Source organism: Leptodactylus fuscus, chromosome 9, assembly GCF_031893055.1.
Source record: "Leptodactylus fuscus isolate aLepFus1 chromosome 9, aLepFus1.hap2, whole genome shotgun sequence".
Classification (NCBI taxonomy): domain Eukaryota; kingdom Metazoa; phylum Chordata; class Amphibia; order Anura; family Leptodactylidae; genus Leptodactylus; species Leptodactylus fuscus.
This window is the reverse complement of record NC_134273.1, coordinates 69980343-70000794: the sequence shown is the minus strand read 5'-3', so window position 1 is coordinate 70000794 and position 20452 is coordinate 69980343. Positions and strand designations below refer to the sequence as shown.

General features: G+C 40.5%; 1 protein-coding gene across 2 annotated transcripts in view; it reads left to right on the top strand.

Annotated features, from left to right (window-relative positions):
* Positions 1 to 20452, top strand: part of TGFBR3 (transforming growth factor beta receptor 3) — a 139046-nt gene that overhangs the window by 44743 nt on the left and 73851 nt on the right. The window lies entirely within an intron of this gene.

The following is a 20452-nucleotide window of genomic DNA, read 5'->3' as shown; positions in this document are numbered from 1 at the left end:
AGATCTTTTCTGCCGACTTTCTGACCTTGTTATACTTATACGGAAAACGCCCTTGTTTCCGCAAGTATAATTGACATCCTGAGATTTACAAAAATGGCGGTGTTTTTGAAAATACTGATTTTTTTTTCTGCAATGAGTGGATAGGATTAGCCAAATCCCATTCACTTTGCAGTTAATGTAAACCACAGAATTTTTAAAATCCAAAATGCTTGACAACCAGTTATTAGTTTCCAGCACAGAACTGTGATAATATGGTAAATTTCACCAGACCAGAAGCCAGAGATTAAGTCTGATTAGGAAAAATTTTTAATTAAAAGGAACAACGTTCTAATTGCAGAATTACTGTATTTTGAGCTTTCTGTCTGAAGGTTCCCTGACAAGCGAATATACAGATGTGAAACCAATTCAACGCAAAATCACATCCTGCTAACAAAAGCCTTGAAAGGCTACAATACACCGAACCCCTTACCGGGTGGTCACATATACATTGACACAAATACTATCGTTATTACATCCTAATTTATCACTAAATAATTTTGTTTTTAGGAAAGTTGCTTAAAACGTTTTCCTTGTCCAATATTATTATCTGTGTTTGTTATTAACAGACTCCAAAAACTGAAAACTTTCTAATGTACTTGCAGTTTTGAGTCTGCACCAATTGCAGCACGATCACGTGACCGCACCAAGATAGCATTTCTGTACTTCCCGTGATATAACATCTATCGGAGTTCCACCACTCCCTACTCTGCAAGCGGACAGTCAAGTCATAGATGATATCGGGAAGCTGGGTGGGTGGATTAGACCAAAAGTGATAGTCAGTCCCTCCTTGCAGCTGGTCACATGACATCTGATGAGTATGGAGAGAGGTGGAGTGGAAGAGACCAGAAGTGATAGACCTTCCCTCCTTGTGAGCAGTCACATGACTTTGGGAAGCCGAATAGGGTGGACAGGATCAGAAGTGAGGGGACAGTGGGTGTAGCTAAGAGAAAACGCTTGGGGGTATTCAGAGAGGGGTCCTCAGCTTTTGGACTGAGAAGGTAATGATAGGAAACGTAGGCAAAGTAAAGGAAATGCTGCTGACTGGAAGGGCCCAGTGTAAACAATAAACGTTAAATGGGGGAGCCTTTACTAAAAACTGTTTTGATGCCAGAAAACCCTTTTAACTTGTGATGCACATACAGAAGTGTCCTTCCTTCTTTAAAGGTGTTGAATTGATTTAAAGGGGTTGTCCCATAACAAGGATCCTATCTATACGGGTAGTTTATGTGGATATAACACTTTTCGTAAATACATTGCTTTATCAAAACTGCTTTGTTTGGCTGCTATCTTAATTTATTCACTTCATTGTTGACACTGGCCCTTGGGATTATCTGCTCATTTGTCAAGTGAAGTAGCTGCCTGCTCTCACGGGGGGAGGGAGGGGCTGACAAGCAACGGAGCTCCTCATATAGGGGAGGGGGAGATGAGAGCTCCAGGATTACTGTGCTGTCTATCTTCAGCTTTTCCACTTATCAGCCGGTTTAATTGAATTTAGCTGATAAGGGCTGATATTAGGAGTCCGTTACCTCTGTTTGTAATGCAAGCTGACTCAAATCCAGCTCTGCTACATCAGTTTCCACATCAGCATCATACTGTGGATCATAGCAGATAGCAGAGCAAGTGAAACCCTGCCCACCAATGTGCGAGAAATCCAGGAAGTGAAGAGAGTACAGAGCCTTCAGGTTGCAGAACAAGAGTTATGGAAATACCCCTTTAATGAAGGATTGAAGTTATTAAGCAAATTGTAGTCCAGTTTAGTATGGACAAGTATGGCAAGTGTCCATTATTTTTTTAACGTTGAAGTCTATGGCAATGGACTTATAATGGAATTATATGTGTCCATTTTTTTATGCGCATGCTCAGAAAGCAGAAACAAAATAAACAAAAAACGGACACTAACTGACAGTAACTGACACTAATGATGTTAGTGTTTCTGTTTTTTTTTTTATTTTTAATTGATCCATTAAATGGATCAGTTAAAAAAACCAGACACATTAACATCATTAGTGTCCATTATTGTCTGTTATGATAGGTATCCGTTTTATGTTTTTTGTTTTTTTAACGGACACGGTCATAACAGAATTCAACGATAGTATGAACCCTGCCTAACGCTACGTTAAAAACCTTTTTTCTGCACTTCTTTATTTTGGGTGTCGGTCCCCTTTAAGAGGCCGTGCTCACGTTGGAGTAAATGTGTTGCAGATTATGGTTTAATGCTCCAGGCTACATGCCATGATTGCTATAAACAAATATTTAAGTTCAGATTCTTTCACCCTTGTGCAGCGCAGTTACTTCCATCTTCTGGAGATTGCATTTTTGTCTCTGGTTCTCTTGCTGACTGCAGCGTTTTGTATGTAGAGAATAATTGCTCATTTAAACAGGGTTCACGGAGGGAGGGCAGTAAAGAATTTTATTATGACGGCCGCAGACTGTTGACTTGTAATTCTCCTCTTTCCCCTTTTAATCTTAATTATCATTACAAATTGCAGGAAAAGTCTGAATAACACTGTAAATCAGTTTAATATGTGTGAAATACTGCACAGAAATGATCACTGTTGCTATAACCTTCATATAGGTGAGACCTCAATAGTATGCTGTGCTAGCATGTGGGATCCTTTTACTATATTATTCATCTAATTGTCCATATGTTCCCTTAAAGGGGCTGTCATAGGACACAAATTAATGGGATATCGGTCGTAAAGCACTGTGCCTCTTCTTCCCGTATTAGTTCTCGGGGCCACAAGGTTGACGCAAGCATTTCTCAAGATATCTTGCTTAGTTTCTAAGGAGATGGGCTACATTACTCATTAAGAAATTATATAATTTACTCCTTTATCACAAATGCAAGCAATGGGTATATAGGCATAGAAGTTGTGTAGGTTACATATGTGTAGAATAATAGTCAAAGCGGAGAGGATAGTAGAAGATCGAGATGTGTTCTTCAGTCTTTGCCTCTTGGCTGTGTGCCATGGGATGACCAGCTTTTCAAAAAAACACTATGTCTGTCCTATGTATCAGTATGTGTGGTTACCCTGTGGTTGTTTTGTCTGGCATGTTGTAGTATTGCATTAAATAAGTTACATAATAACTTGTAGTCTGTAACAAAAATCGAGCTAGGTTAAGGGTGGACTTCTGATCAGTAAGGTCCAACTTATAAGACTGAAAGGGTTTGATAGAGAACCTTCATTATCCAGCATATAAGACGTGTCCATAAGGACAAGAAGTCCCAGAACCCAAGTCAACAGGGTCCATCAGGAACCATTGGTGTACTCATGTTCTGGATTTTGTTCTCCATCATTTTGAGTTTGCGGCTCCTGTGACGGAGAAACGTTTGAGCGCCCAGAGAATCCACATTATAAGAAATAATCCACCTCACTAGGTCCAAATGGGTTTTAGTCTATAAATATAAGCAGTGAAGATTTCTAGTTGCTGACAGCATCTTAGAACTTGATACGCAATTGAAGTTGCAGAACTTTTCATCACGTATGACCGGACAATCGCTTTGAGTCAATCTATCAGCCAGCTGTTTCTTCTCTCTGCTTTTCAATATGTTAATAGATTCTTCCGGTTGTACATTTCTAGACTATCCTTAGGTGAGGCCATTAAAGGGGTTTACCAAAACTTTTGCATCATTGATCTATCCTTCATCAATTGAAGATCTGTGGGAGTCCAACAGTTGGAATCCTATTTGAAGTGGCAACAGCAATCCCTGAGCCCTGGTTCTGCTTTGCAGGACATATGCTTTTGCGTTCATTGGTTACTTGGCCTTGATTCCCTTTAAGTCCTGGGCCATCCTCCCTGCATACAATCGCTTTATTACTGGAAACCACTTTTGCAGGAGCCCCTTTAATTTTCAGCGGAGGAGTGTAGTTTATAAACCCGAGAAGGCTTTTGTTTTCCTATGCACTGCTTATATTGAACTCTCTCATCTGTCATTACACTCTCCCATTTCCTCTCCAACAATATACCTTTCCAGAAAGACCTTACAAGAATAGACTTTTGTTGTAAGACGCTCGTGTCCAGAATTACCTCTTCCTGCGTTCATCTCTTTCTGCTGTATAGAAGCATTCATTAAACACCATAAACCCCCAACCTCTTCCCTTTCCTTGTAATACAATACCCTGAAAAAGATTGCTAAATAGTCCAGGAAGCCCCAGAGATCTACTGGCGGCAGCAATGAAAAATAAGATGATAAACAACCAGAGCAGGACCACAACTGTACTTTGGGGATAAAGCATTTTAAAGCAGAGCTAATGTTATCTTTCTGATCCTTGCAAAAGTTAGTGACCTCCGTGACCTTTTGGCTTGGACAGATATCAATCCCACTTCATGTTGAAAACAGATAAGTGGTTTCCTGATGTCTGCTGGCTCTAGTAACCCTGGACGTGCATGTGTTTACAACAGAATACCTTGATCTGTTTGTAGACTGAAAATAGACTCGGTGTGTTCTGGTCACAGGATGTTTTGCTGGTTTGCAAGGTGCCCGTTGACATAAAATCTGATATTTTTTGAAACAAGATAAACAATTGTAATTCTTTGAAATGCTTTTTTGTATGCAGTTACTTTGTCTTATTCATCTTTGTAACAAATAGGTCATCGCAATCTACAAAGAAATAAAACACAGTAGGAAAAAAATTCCATCGAGCAGATACATTGGATTTGGCTTTGCTCGAAGTTGGTCTGTTATTGGGGGAAAAGTAGTGTTTGGATAAAATCAATTTGGTCTTAATCTGTATATATTTGAGCCCCTTAATGTGTATGCTGGGATATATGGAAGATCTACAGTACCTATAGGTATTTATACAAAAAAAAGGATAGTACAGGGGTCTGGAATTTAATAGTCCAGCACTGGTTGGATGAGACTGCCTAGACCAGTGATGGCGAACCTTTTAGAGACCGAGTGCCCAAACCGCCACCCAAAACCCAATAATTTATCACAAAGTGCCAACACGGCAATTTAACCTTAATACTGTGCAGATCCACAATTGTGGACAGTTACGGACGGTCTGTAATAATATCACTTGTCTGCTATGAAACAGATACAAAGTGATAAAAATAGTGAAGGACCCCCACACACAGTACAATCTGCTCCACAGTGGCCAATACACAGTACAATTTGCTCCACGGTGAGCCCCACACAGTGTAATCTGCTGCAAACTGGTCACACAGTATAATCTGTTCCACAGATGGATATCCACAGAGAGGGCTCTGAGTGCCACCTATTGCACGCATGCCATAGGTTCGCCATCATGGTCCTAGACATAGAATACCTGATGGTAAGTTTAGTTGCCTAATTTCTATAAAGAAAGGAATATGTACTAATAGTGATCAGTTATACCAATAGGCAGGAGTGGATTGGGCACTACTGGAAGAAATCACAGTAGGTCAGTTGGCTCCCGACATCATGAGGCTTAGGAGCAGTGGCCTAAATACCTCCATAGCAGCCATAGTATCTACTATCGGACCAGATATAGGACTACCTGGTCCTGTGGCCCTTTGTGAGCACCATTTTCAACTTTATCTACATCCTTAGGACAGAGATACAAGCAGGGCTGTGGAGTCAGTAACTCCTAACTCCTTTTCCTTGGATTCCACTTGGTGAAGCCATCCAGTATCACTCATATTTTCCTTTACCTTCCTTTCACTAAATGTTCTTTTGGCACATGACTATAACACTCCAGGGTTCCAGACACTTCCAAGAAGTTTTGGTTTAGATTATTGCTATTGTTTAAACTAGTACAATGCCATTATTATTCCAGCACAGCAGGACTCTATAAGTTGTTATTTTAGGTGTTATTGAAATTCTTAGATAATCGACGCGAGAAGAAAACATAGACTTTTAAAATACAAATAACATGTTTTTCGGGCTGTTTTTATCTGTTTTAACCATGGATATATTATAGTATTTTAATGTAGAAAGAGGTATATTCAGATATGGCTGAATTGTTCACGTGCATTGTATTATGATTTGTTCAAGATTTTTGCTGTAGAGAATAATAATAAAAAAAAATCTGCAGTAAATCCACTGCATTTAAACATAGCCTACAGAACATACCTTAAAGGTGATAGTGAACCCTGGGAGGAGGGGAGCGTCAAGACAGTGAGCCCTGAGCTGAACCCTCCCCTGTCCCTGTCTGTTTGCCTCAACTATCCTAGGAGACAGAGGACAACTGGGCGACAGCCCCTTCTTAGATATGTGATGACACAGAATGCAGACAAGACAACAACAAAAGGGAGGTCAGCAAGCCAAAGGGTCAATACCAGTTGAGCAGCTCAGTACAGAATCAAAATCCGAGAGAGTAGTCAAAAATAAAGCCAGAGATCAGGAGTATGTATAGTGATAACAAACAGCAAAGAGTAAATATCCAGCACACACAAGCGCCAAGGTGAATGTGAGCAAACAATAAATAGGAAGGACCCGCCCCAGACTTGATAGGCATATAGTCTGTCAATCACACTGGTAAGGCTAAGATTAACTTAGGGAAAACCACGGTGAAGGAGATCGGTGAGTTGGAAAATCAATTACAGAAGTGAGGGAATAGGACAGAGTCCAGACAATACAAGAAGAACCCAAATCTAGGAATCCCAGCCGGACACTCCTGCACGGCAGAATGTGATCGGAGGATGGCGCTGAAGCCCGGACGGACAGGGTTGTTACACAAACTTCCTATGAAAATGGTGTAAAATTACCCGAGCAGCAAGCTGCCTCCCAGCTAAACGTGAGGTACTTCCTTTAACAAAAAAGTCTTATTAACATTTTTGACCGCTGAATTCAGTAAAAGGATCGAAGAAAAAATATTTAAGGAAAATTATGTATAGTTTGGACGAGCAAAACATTTAATGCTGCCATTTTTTAAGATTTTTCATATCAAATTTTATTTCCAAATAAATCTACTTTTCTTCACTGATACGGAAAATATAAATGAATGAAATTTGGTAAATTTCGAGTTACCCAGTTGACCTCATGGTGGTCACACAACTTCATAGGTGTCTTTGACTTTAACTGGAGTTGCCAGAAACCTTATCATGGATGTCTTTATGATCTATCATTGCCTTCCAGAGTCTGTTATAAAGAATCTCTCTGTTCCTAGTTGACTTGCTCTCCTGAAGGACCTTCCCAGATGCTCTGGAATAAATTAATTGTCCCATTATCACTCGGTGTAGAAAATTGTTTTCGAACTGCATCATGAACTCAATCAACTACTTGTTCTGTTTTTAATTACGCCATAAAGCGTGCAATAGGCGGCCGCTTTGCATCTACGGAGAATTCCATCTGGTTTACATTGTCTTCATTTCAGATACTTAATACAAAGTACCATTCCATATGGAACCCCTTGGATCGCCAGATCATTGTTAGGGTAAGGACACACGCTCACGTTTTTTCTAGCAAAACCCAAGAGGGGATTGAAAAAAAAAATCATTTTAGGTTTTCACCTTTTAAGATTCACACCTGGTTTTGGCTCCATAAATTCCATCAACAATCCGGAATGTGTGTCCTTGCCCATGTAAAAGTATAGTTACACCGTTTCAATTTCCCTTCATTGCAATAGGTATTAGGTAATGGGTAAAAAGTATTTTTTTACTCTTCTTCACAGATAGGTATGTGGTTATAGAGAACAATACCGGCCCGATCACAAAAGCGTTATTGTAATCTTTGAAGTTGCGAAAGAGACGTTGGAGAAGTTCAGCCATATATAACTATGTGGAATGTTCAGACATCCCCGATACTTGCTACTGGGGACAGCTGATACAAGCTGTCTCCGAATAATGAAACTTTAGACCTGTACAGAGCAGCATGTTTGCAGTCAGAACTACTAGGTCTTGTCTTAAATCAAGTCAGAACAATTCCCTGATTATAGGGGACAGTTCTGGAATTTTTGTCCTGTCCGATCTTGAATAAATCCCTTTTCATTTGTTCACCCTTCAGCGTTTTTTTTGAACCTGTATCTACCAGGTATTGACTTAACAACTTGGTTCAAGTCAAGGTGCTTATCTTCAGAAACTAGACTCTGAATGAGATGACCAGATAGGATTTTCCTGGGAAAAAAATGTGTTTTTTTGGCGTCAGACTGTTAATGTCTATTGTCCATGTCCATGTCCTTTAAAGGGATTCCATCATTAGAATACCTTTTTAACAAATACCAAGTAGGAATAGCCTTAAGAAAGGTTATTCTTCCCCTACCTTTAGAATTCTTCTTCACGCCGCCGTTCCGTAGATATCCCGGTTTTTCTTGGTGTGCTAATAAGGGGGCATCCATTGTGCTGCTTGAAAACTCCAACACCGTCTCCATCTTCTACAGCCACACTTCTCCGCCACATCCTCTGCTTTGTCTTCTTCCGCGAAGCCTGTCTTCTGGATGTAAATCTGGCGCATGTGCAATTGGTTCTGCCATCGGGCTTTGGGCATGTCTGTTCAGCCATTTTACTGTAGCCAAGCGTACTGTTCCTGTAAGCGGTCAAAGTAAAATGGCTGAACAGACATGCACAGTTGGCTATGCCCGAAGCCCGATGGCAGAGCCAACTGCGCATGCGCCGGATTTACATCCCGAAGACAGGATCACCAGACGAGGACAATGCAGAGGGCGTGGTAGAGAGGCGCTAGAGAGTTTTCAAGCAGCACAGAGGACACCCCCAGTGCTGTTTGAAGACTCATCTGCATAATGAGAAAAACTTGGATATCTACAGAACGGCGGCGCGAGGAAGAATTCTAAATGTAGGGGAAGAACTGCCTTTCTTAAGGCTATTCCTACGTGGCATTAGTTTAAAAAAGGATTCTAATGATAGAACCCCTTTAAATTGTTACAAGAAACCATTGCTACCATTTCATTTAATGGTTTTCTAAAATGTTGGCCTTGACTTATGCTTAAGAAGGAGCGAGCCATGAGTCCTTTAAAAGAATAAGCCGTAATTACATAAAACTAAAATCGTTTGTCAAGTTCTGTCTAAGTAAAGTCACTTAACAAATGAAATGGATATGATGACATCAGACACTACATAAACATACTTTGTTCTCGCGTTAAAATTTTTATTTGCCTTTTTACATTGCTCACAGCTGCAAAGCGTCCCAAGTGTCAATAATGTTGGGGAAAGTTAATCACGGCACCAACTATGATTTAACGATGCGCTCCTTATTTGGAAACACGAGCGGGAAAGGTTTTCTATAGGGAATTGACTCTCAAAATGGTAGACCTTGAAAGCATTTGGAAAATGACGTCTTGCTTGGGGCCTCTGCACAACCCAGACTGCAAAGGTTGTGTTTCCTTGAAGCGGTGCAGCTGCTCGTGCAGTGCAGGGATAAAAGTCATTGTAGCAACGCTTCTCCTACTAAGGTTCTTGGATTTTGGTTGAAGTTACGGTTAATTGTGAAAGTCTGATCAAGTTCAGAAACTATGACATTTTCCTAAACGACGATGATGTCTTGACAAGGTCATTTGTCTCACTTTAATCTTTTCGCTCATACCATGAAGGATGAAACAAGGATCAATAAACATAATGACATATGAAGTGCAAAGTTTTTAAAGTACGTAATGCAATGCAGATCTATAGCATTAAAGGGGTTTCACATGAAGACGAACCTTATTTAAATTGAATCCCTGCTTTCTTGCACCCTCAGGGGATCCCTTTTACAAGACAACTGGTAGTAAATTAAAACATTCCTCCAGTTATAAACAGTACTGGTGTATAAATGAAAAATTGTAATATATCTTACTAAAGAAATACATTTACTTCTCCATTTTTCAGGCAGAGTTCCTTTCTACATATTAGTCTATGAAGACTGGAGGGGGATAGAAAAGACACCCAATATAATTGCTGTTCCTATGTGCACGTTTAACACTGCTATGTTTGTAGATGAGAGGCTGTAAGTGCACAGAGTGAGGCAGAAGTCTGAAGCTAACTTCACCCCTCCCTTCTCCATAGAGCTCTATGTGTGAAGCTGAAATATGGAGACTAATATAATGGAAATAAGCAGTCTGATTGAAGATAAGGATTAGGAGAAGAGCTTAATTAGTGGTGAAGGAAACAGATCTCCTTAATAAGATGTTCTACAAAATTTCTTATTTTCACCTGCACTGTTAATTTATGAAACAATTTTTATAACTGGAGGTTTATTTTTCAGAATGTAAATGAAAAATTATGGATGCGGTAATTGTTTTGTAGGCCTCTGTAGAATTAAATTAAACATATTTTAAAGACATTTTAGTGAATTTAAAAAAAAAAAAAAATATTATTTATATTTTCACCCCCCCCCACCACCAAAAAAACAAAAAACAAAAACAAACAAACAAAAAAAAAAATAATAAAGATCCTGCAGTTCTGACTCTGGCTACTAAGCCAAATAATATACTGACATTGCTGTAGGAAATTTACGACCTCACTTATTAGCACATTGATTATCACAGCTGTCATGTAGCTGTAGAAGAGATACAGAATTCACAAGGTGCAATAGGTAATTCCACGGTTTATCCACCAGTGTGTCCATAATCCATGGTTCAGGAAACAAGAAATGAATGACTATTTTAGGTTTAGTGGTAAGAGTGGGAATTGCAGGATTTTTTTTTTTTTTTATATATATATACAGTTAACCACCTATGTATAACATGTATAACGTATAAACATGATGGCACATTCCTTTTAAAGAAACTTGACCCAGATAATTCTAAACTGGTCCAAACCCAGGTCAAGGAGCGATCGCAGGTACTACATCCTCCGAATGAACCTTGGAAGCTGAACTCTAAAATCTGGAGTGTTATAGGGTTGTTGTGGGCTGTGAGCAGACAGTGTGTCTCAGCCAGTTGGAACGCAACTTCAACAGTTTTATATGTTCTTCCAGAAAATGAAAAATAATTATGTGCAGGCGGGGTCTCGTCCTGTCTGTGATACTCAGAAATGTTCTAATAAAAAAAAAAAAATGGAGATGGAATAAATTGCTTTCCAATTCTTCCTGCATAATTCACTTTACACACATTGCATTTTAGGAATTGTACTCTATTTTATATGTCAGCTCGGGACATGTAACAGCTCTGCGAGGGAACCCTTGTACGCCTGTGTGATGCCTGAAACAAACTCCAGACATGGGGCCCGGGATGTTTTTATTGATAACATATTACGGAAATTTTACACTTACCGCCAAGTATAGTAACGTTTCTGCTCCGTGACATCAATTTTATTTAGAATTGCATATAACATATTAGAGATGTCTCCAACTAACAGAGTCATGTTACGTGCAATGGGAACTTACGGTAATTTCTCCCCAGTATATCTCATTGTCCCCAGTTGCAATGTGCTAAATGGCTTTAGAAACGCTCTCCTCCTTATTAGGGAATTCAGCGTTAACAGAGATGGGACCCCCAATCATCTATTATCCTATGTAAAAAACAGTTACGTAGAGAGTCTCTAGCATACATTGTACATTCAGACAATTAAAGGGGTTTTATAGGCTAAAAATATTGATGACTTATCCTAAGAATTGGATATCAGTATGAGATCTGTGGGGTCCTGACCCCTGGCACCTTCATTAATCATCCGTTCGTAATAACTGATAAGCAAAGAATGGAGCAGGAAGCAGACAGCGCTGTTCTCTGAGTAGTGGCCAGAACAGGTACTGCAGATCAGTTTCCAGTCATTTGAATGGGGCCTAAGCAGCAATGACTCAGTAAGGCTAAGTTCAGATGGGGTTTTTTGGACCGGAACCTGAAGCAGAGACTGCCTCAGGTTCTGGTCTAAAAGACGGGTAGCTGCGACTGAAAGCCGGTGCACTGCACTGGCAACCAGTTGTGCACTTCGCTCCGGATTAAGCCTAATGAATGGGCCTAGTCCGGAGGATGATGTGTCTTCAGGCCGAATCGCGAAGAGAAACCGGTACCTCACTTCTTTTTCCGGGAGCCGGCTTGTTCCTGAGCGGCATCCATTGATTTCAATGGGAGCCATCTTTTTGGTCAGGATTTTGAGGCTATATGTTGGAATACCCAGACTTTGACCACAAAATATCCCCCATACATGCAAAGATCATAGAAGAGTAATGCTGTATGTTATATGACATGGAACAGATATCCCAACATCCGTGTATTTTTTTACAACAGCTGCATCATAAAGAACCAACCCATAACTTTTAGCAGACATTTGAGATCCCCGGTTCTCTGGAGTCTCCAGATCCTGTGTCACATCTATATTTTGTTAAGAGTGGCCTTCATGTCATGCATAGAGATGATTTCCATGGGTTATTAAAGACTTAGAAGTGCTCTGAGATTTGTGTAAGAGACAAGTCACTACATTGAGTTAAACACTTAGTGAAGTGCAACAATTTATCCCATTACTTGCATGTTCTTGCGCTCCATGTGTGCAGTGGATTACTATAGACATTTTATTCCCACGGACCCATACAATCTGGAAAGAGAACTGAAAACATTTAGAAATGCCTCATAATTCTGCCTTGTAGATTTAGGGAAATTTCCACTTGGTTTGCTGAGATGGGATGTAAAGTTACCTATACCCCAGAAGTTTGTCTTATACGATAATGCTGTATGGGCCAGACAGAAGGTGTGGTATGCAAAAAAACAATAAAAAAACATTGCCAAATATCTCATATCTGTTTCTCACACCCATAATGTTAGGTCTTGGGGAAGGAACTAAGAGGCTCTGGTGTTGGCTTAATGTCAATGGGAACAGAGGATTGGGCATGTTGAACTCTACCTGCCTGATCTTTCTTTTCTCTCTGCCATCTGGGAGAATCAGAAACTCCTGTACACATTAGATGTTTGTTAGTTCAACCTAAATCGGTGGATTTGGAAGATATTTATATAATGTATATGGTCACACTAAGGCCGGGGCCGCATGTGGTGTAAACTCTACGGAAACAATGCAGTTTTTTACAGTCATTGCAAGCGAATCCCATCCACACCTTGTGGAAGAATATGAGCAGCGGACACGCTGTGATTTCCAAAACTGTAGCATGTCAATTGTAGCTACGGAAATGCCAGGGGGTCTATACGTATAATGGAAGCAGAAAGTCCACACCGAAAGCTCTGTGGGGAAAAAACACAATATGCTACCGTTGAGGTTTTTGCGGCAGCCCTCTGCGTGGGACCCTTGCCTAAAGAAGTTCTCCAGGCTAAAAATAGTAATGCCATTTCCTAATCATAGGTCATCATTACTAGATTGGGAAGGGCGCAGCACCCGTCAGCCCCAACAATGATGCACAGAAAATGGAGCAGGATGCAGACAAGTAATTTTTATGTGCAGCGTCCAGACCAGATTACTGCAGATCGGCTTTTAATCACTTTAATGGGAACTAGGCTGCAGTTACTCAGTTCAGCCACCACACAGAGATTGGCGCTGTCTGCTTCCTGCTCCATTCTCTGCATATCAGCTGCTGAGCACAATACATTGGTAGGGAGGCTGATCAGGCCCCCACAGATCTGATATCACTAACCTATAGGCTGTCACTAATTCTAGCCCAGAAAACCTTTAAGGCTAAGGTCCCACGTTGCGGGAATGCAGCTTTTTTTGTTGCAGTTTTTTGAACCAAAGCCAGGAGTGGATTGTGCAGAAGGTAGAAGTATAAGAACTTCTGATATATTTCCGATTGCATTTGTAGCTGTTCTTGGCTTTGGCTCAAAAAACCGCAACAAAATCTGCAACAAAAGAAGTTGCGTTTCTGCAACGTGGGGCCTTGGTCTAAGAGTTAGGAGTTAACCTATCCCTGTTAGAGCCATCTTATTCTTTTATCGTTCGTTATTAATCGTCTCTTCACAAAGCTATGTAATACACTAGAATTGTAATCTAGTCTGTGTTACTACTCTGTCCTCGGGCGTTGATGTTGGATAGCACAGCTGCGTGGAAGCAATGGCGGTGGGATTGAGGGTGGTCATTGCTCGTCCGATGCTTGCTTTTCATTGAAACTATTATTCCATATGAAATAAATTACTGTCTTCTTTGTCGGATAATACACTCTGGCATAGGATCAAGTCCTATGGTCGTACTGGATGTCTTATGTCTCCCGTGGTGCTACATTATAACTTTGGCTTCGGTGGTTGGTATATAGTAAACTATAGGATTGAAATTCCTGGGGAAACTAACAAAAGGGTCACCTCTGTCCTGGAAACTTGGAAAGTTCATCTGATAAACCGGTATCCTGAAAAGCATGGAAACAAAAGGGATTCAGGATCAGTTCTCAGACCCTAAACAATTCTGAGTGAAGACCCTTTCCTGCGAAACCACAACACAAGCCGGAAGTCCTTTAATCAGCCCTCAAAGGGTGTCATAGGCGGAAAGCAACAAGCGGAGTCTGAACACATAAATGCACGGAATCTGCATGGGTTACATCTTCATAGTCTCTCATCTTGGAAGTTTTAAAGATGTCAAGCAAGTAATGGCTGTATTAATCTTAAAGGAGTAGCTATTAGATATGCAGAGAATGCAGAATATCAGCAGACTACCAGGCTGTAAACATATATATATATACAGGACTAGATAGTGGAAAGTCTAATGAAAAATATATGTACACTGTGTGTGATATATGAGACGTTTACTAAGGCATCCACCTTTGGGGTCACTTGTAAGATTATATTAAGGAATGGCAGTCCATTGATAAGCTGTAGACTGTAGTCTGCTGACAGGGCTTGTTTGCCGCGAGAGAATTTCACATATTTTGCATCCTTGCAAGTTATTGGAATATTTATGGACCTAAATAGATCATTCTGGACAGTAACATTCTGTTAGGGAATTGGAAATGGTGCACTTTTTTGATACAATTTTCGATGATGACTATTCACTTGGGGTAAAATCCCTATGGGGCTAGGGCCACATATTGTGGAGAAGCTGCACAGATTTTGCTGTGTGTTCTTTGAGCCAAAGACAGGAGTGAATTAGGTTAGGGTCACACCTGCTTTTGGGTTTCCATTCTTCCCAAAAAAACGGAAACCTAATCCTCTTAAAAAGCGATTACCCTGGAAAAATGCGGAAATAAAAATCCTACTTGCAGGACTTTTTGCTTTTTTTCCCCCCAAACGGATTCGGGGACAGAAATCCCATGCGGGATCCATGCACCTTGTCTTTTAAGTGGTCTGGGCTAGGCAGAAAAGTTTGTGTTTTCCACCCATAAAGGGGCATGGTTTAAAGGGGTTGTCCCATCACAAGGATCCTATCTATACTGCTTGTTAATGTGGATGTAAAACTTTTCCTAAATACGCTGCTTCAGCAAAACTGCTTTGTTTGTCGACTATCTTACTTTATTCAATTCATTGTTGACACAGCCCTTGACTTATCTGCTCAAAAGTCAAGTGATGTAGCTGCCTGCTGTCAGGGGGGAGGGAGGAGGGGCTAAGTGCACGGGAGCGAGCCTTTGTTTCTAGCTATTCCTATGTCTGCACCACGTGACCTAGGTCCTGCACTCAGATAGGGGAGAGGAGCTGCTTTCATTTCTGAACTCGTCTTCTGTTCTCCCAGTTATCAGGCTAGCTAATACAGTTGTGTTCATTATGGCAGAGACAGGCAGTCTCTGTATGTAACACAGAATGGAGTTGCTCCTGCCTGTACTTCATAGTCCAATATTGTGCATATAGTGTTGTTTGAGGACCTTTGATGACATCACAGGCCCTTCAGCCACCCCATAGGATTACGCTATGCGATGGGCGGAGCTACACACTATTTTTGGGGCGGAGCTAAACGGCAGATTGCATATGAAACCCCACCCACCAAATGATGCAAGAAACCAGGAAGAAAGAAGATTTTACAGCAGTGAAGACTGGTGAGTATGCGACGTGGGAATACCCCTTTAAGATATCACACCATGTCAAAAAAAATGCATCAAAATTTTGGCATATTTTTTGGTGGAAACTAATTTGGCTAATAGGTGGTGTAAAGTTAAACCAGACAGATTTATGATTCAGCTTTAACCACTGTGACAAAACGGGTTCATTTTAGAGCTGTCTAGTCTAAGTTTACACTGTCAAAGTAACAAGGCAATATCTTTATATTTTAATGTTTATTATGTTGTATAAATATATATTAGATTATTTTAATTTTGATTCTTTATTTTCTTTCATTTATATTTATTAAAGAAAGTCTGACAGTCCTGCCTGTTTGTAATTGATTTCCATTGAGACTTAAGTCTTTCCTTGAGGTCTCAGAGCCCTGACTGTTTGGATGTGGTAGACTTCGCTTCCTCACACTCGGCGATTCAGCAGATCCTTGGCCTTTAATGTACTGTAGCTCTTCCTGTATGGACACGTGTGTGCAATCACTGTCCTGTAGTGGAGGTCTTGGAGATTCTAACTAAGGGAAACGCTCACATGTTCACACTCTGGATTATCCAGTCTTATATATAAAGCTGCTTTATGTTCATGGCCCCCAGTTACTGTATAGACTGGGACGTATACGAGTGTGACAGAGCTGATCTGAATTTCTGCAGATAGTTAGACTGGTGCAGCGTGACATCTTAGGCTATGGTTACACCTGCGTTGGGTGACCATATGGGGATTCCGACTCCCATTCTGCATAAAAAATGCAGTTTTCAGGCGAAAATCTGGCGGACCCCATTATAGACTGTAGGTGTACGCAGGTAGCCACGTTTTAAACAGATTGGGTTTCTGTTTGTCAGATCCGGTGAAACCCCAATATGTGATAACTTATTACACTGCGCAGTTTAACCAGTATGTAGAATGGGAGGAAATCCACACAAACCTAGATTCAAACCTAGATTCAAACCCAGGACTCCAGCGCTTCAAGGCTGCAGTGCTAACCACTGAGCCACCGTGTTGCCCTGAAAAATCAGGTTAATTTTGTTGCTTCTGTATGTGAAACAGATTGGATAGATGTGAAATTCTTCAACCATTCCAGAAAGTCTTTGGGGCGTTCACACTTATGCCCCTATCTGTCCACCGTGTTTCCTTTCTAATCCCTGAAGAAACTGGACAGGGGACGGCTTGCCAGCGGTCAGTTTCAAACCCATTCATTTGAATGGGTTTTTAAAGCAAACCACCGATGTCCATAGGAAATCTCACCCCCTGGAAACTGTTTTTTTGGGGGGTTTTGGACAGACTCAAAATCCTGCATGTCCGACTTTGTGTTCAGTTTCACAGTATAGAGGCTTCACATGGATACCGGTGGTTTGCTTTAAAAATCCATTCAAATAAATGGGCTTTAAAACTGACCGCCGGCAAGTCGTCCCCTATGCAGTTTGTCCGGGGATTAGGACGGAAACACGGTAGATGGACAGGGGCGCAAGTGTGAACGCCCCCTTAGTCAGTGAATGTAAACCATTATTGTATAAATTGAGAGCTAGATAACCTGACTACTCACAGCTGAAGGTTTGTTACAATATTTGAGGTGTTGGTCATCTTTTGTAAGCTGAACACATGAGCTGTTCTGAGGGTTCGCTACTATGTATCAGTACATGTTAGAGCTGTAACTGTGTAATATAAAGTCTTTTTAGGATCTCATCCTTTTTTCTATTCTCCTTGACTCTCTATTCCAAATATATAGTCTGGGGTTTTATTTTTCTTGCATTTGCAGGTTTATATAGTGGTCCATGAAGAAAACAACATTTCTTTCAGTAACATTTCATGTCTGCTGTAAGTTTCTTCTATTCCCCACAGACAGATCTTTGGTTTTCCTAGAAGTGCTGTGAACAGCTGCCTCATTCTGTGCGGCGTTCTCCAGTGTCACATCTTGTTTTCTCGCTGCTCAGATGTAATACGTGGACATATCTGAACACCTCCACACAGCCAATGCCAATCCCACAGGGGAAAACTTTCTTTCCTCTATTTGCTTTGCCCCAATGAAATTACTGTAAATGACACAAAAACTCAGTTGTTGCATATTCATAATCTATCTGTATGATATTTCTCACATAGGAATTATATCTATCCATTCTTAATAGGAGTAGAAAACATGAACTTGTAAGAATTTGTTCATGCACAACATTTAAGAATATGAATCCTTGCAAAACTACACTATGTACTAGTATAGATATAAGGCACAGAGTCATCTTTGTTAGGATTGGCTCAGTATATGTTTGTTCCATTTGGTAAAGGGGACCTATCACTGGGTCTTAAAAGCCCAAAGATGTCCCTCATCAGCGCGGTCACCCGGAAAAATTTGGTACTTTGTTTATTGCAACCTGTTCAGTTATTCTAAAGATATAAGCCCTTTTAGTACTGATGCAAATTAGACTAGTGGTATATCTGTAGGTGGGGTCTCTGTATACTATATGTCATGTAGTGTTACCGCCCACTTGACTAGTAGACCCTGATTAGCATCAACACTAAAAGGGCTTATATCTTTAGAATAACCGAACAGATTTGGATAAACAAAACACCAAAATTCTCAGACGTATTTCCTGATGTAGACCTGCAATATATCAATATAACCCCATTTTTCCAGCATACCCAAAAAGTATGCTTCTGACATACTGTACTTTTGGATGGTAGACATAAGCTTGCCTTGTTACTATATAAAAAACCATAGGGGCTGATTTATCAATACTGAAGTTTTTCATGCCAGCCGGGGCCATTCACATGGAAGAGTTTGGCACTGATTCTGGCGAGGAATCCGCGTCAGAATCAGCGCTGAAAAAAAGACTCCCATTGATTTCAATGGGTTCTGCATGGAAAACGGAACCCATTGAAGTCAATGGGAGGCTTTTTTTCAACGCTGATTCTGACAATGACTCCCCTCCAGAATCAGTGCCAAATTCCTCTATGTGAATGGACCCTAATAGTCCAGGGCCACCAGAGCTTAAGAGTGAGCTTAATGTATGACAAAGGACACACATTATCATAATAAGTACATCCTCCGAGGATGAAAGCAAGCAAGGAGCTGGCATAATTTTGGGAAAACACAGTGTTTTTTCTGCAAATTTTGCTTTGTTTTTTTGAGCCAAAGTCAGAAGTGGATTTAACTGAAGGGAAACGTCTAAGCCTTCCTTCCACTTTACTCAAAAGTTGTGAGCAAGTCGGAAAATGGAAAAAAGTGCCACATTTTTGTTGCAGTCTTTGGCACAAACAGCTATGAGTCAAACATACGCCACTTTTGCATCAGAAACCTGGTCCATTTTAGTAAATTCCCTCCAATATATTGTGAAGTTCGGACGCTACGTGCGCTCTGCTACTTTAGTCATATTTCTTATTCCGCCAGTGGCAGGACTCGCGAGCATGCCAAATCCCTGCAGAAAATACTTTAGACAAGTAGGTCGGCTTTTTACGTCAGCTCTTTTTATTGCAGCCTATCCATTTCAGAGAAATGTCTGAAGATGTTTCCATCTCTTTCCTGCTGTTCTAAAGTAACCTTGAAGATATATGGCACTAGACTTCAACATTTCATAACAAAACCTCCAGTGTGTGTGTGTGTGACTGGAAGTCCACAAGTAAAACGCTACATAGGCAGCGATGTTTATTTGGATGATTTTTTTTTTTTTTCGATTTGTGCCCGGATTTTTTGCTCTGTCTACAAATTACTTTAGCAGAGTAATGGAGCGGGAGGCCATTGATTGTTTGCCTAAGTCTGGTTACTATGGAGTTATCCAGCCGTCCATGATCTCAGCTATCTCAAGGGATGGCACAAAAAAACGTTGCAGCTGTCTTAACCCTTATGACATTATAGGGTTGCCATTCCAATAAGTTCTCAAAAAGTGCAGCCTATCTGCTATTGTGTAGAGAAGACCAAAATATGATCACTCAAGGTCAGCGATGAAAAGAAAATGCGCCCTGACTGTTTACATACAGATGTGTCCTTCCTTAAGTTTCCTCTTGGCTTCATATACTGTATCCTGAGACATACCACAAGATAACCCACCTGGAAAAATACTTGATTTTGCAAATTTTTTTTTGCAAATTTTTATCCAGGACTTGTATGATATGTTTGTCTGTGTGTGGCCACACGCTGGTTGTGTTCATGTTACAAGCTTGTGAAGGGTTATGCTGGCGTATTGCAATATTATATTGAGTTGGTTTAGTGAGAAATTGGAGTCCTTAATAAAATTTGCGGAAAGTTAAGCGTGGAAAGATCTGTAGGTTTGGTGGTGTGACTAGTCAGGGCGCAGAGCCTGATAGGAGGCAGGTAACAAGAGATCAGGCTGTTCGTGTGTATGCTGAATAGGGAAATTAGAAAGTGAAGGCAGGGAACGTTCCTGGCCAGGACTCGGGATAAAGCAATAGTCACATGAGTGTAGACATCCGATTGATGGAAGGCTCTTGTGCAGTAACCTCCTGAGACATATCCATTACACACCGATGTGATGCTTTATTCTGGCACAAGTCATTCGTTTTGCTACAGAAAGTTCCAGATAGTACGTTGCAAAATATAAAGTTTGCTTTACTATTAAACAGACAAAAATGAAATTCCTTAATGGAATTTTATTTTTTTCAGAAAGTGACCTACCTTCTAAACCAAGTTTTTATATTAAATACATTTTTTT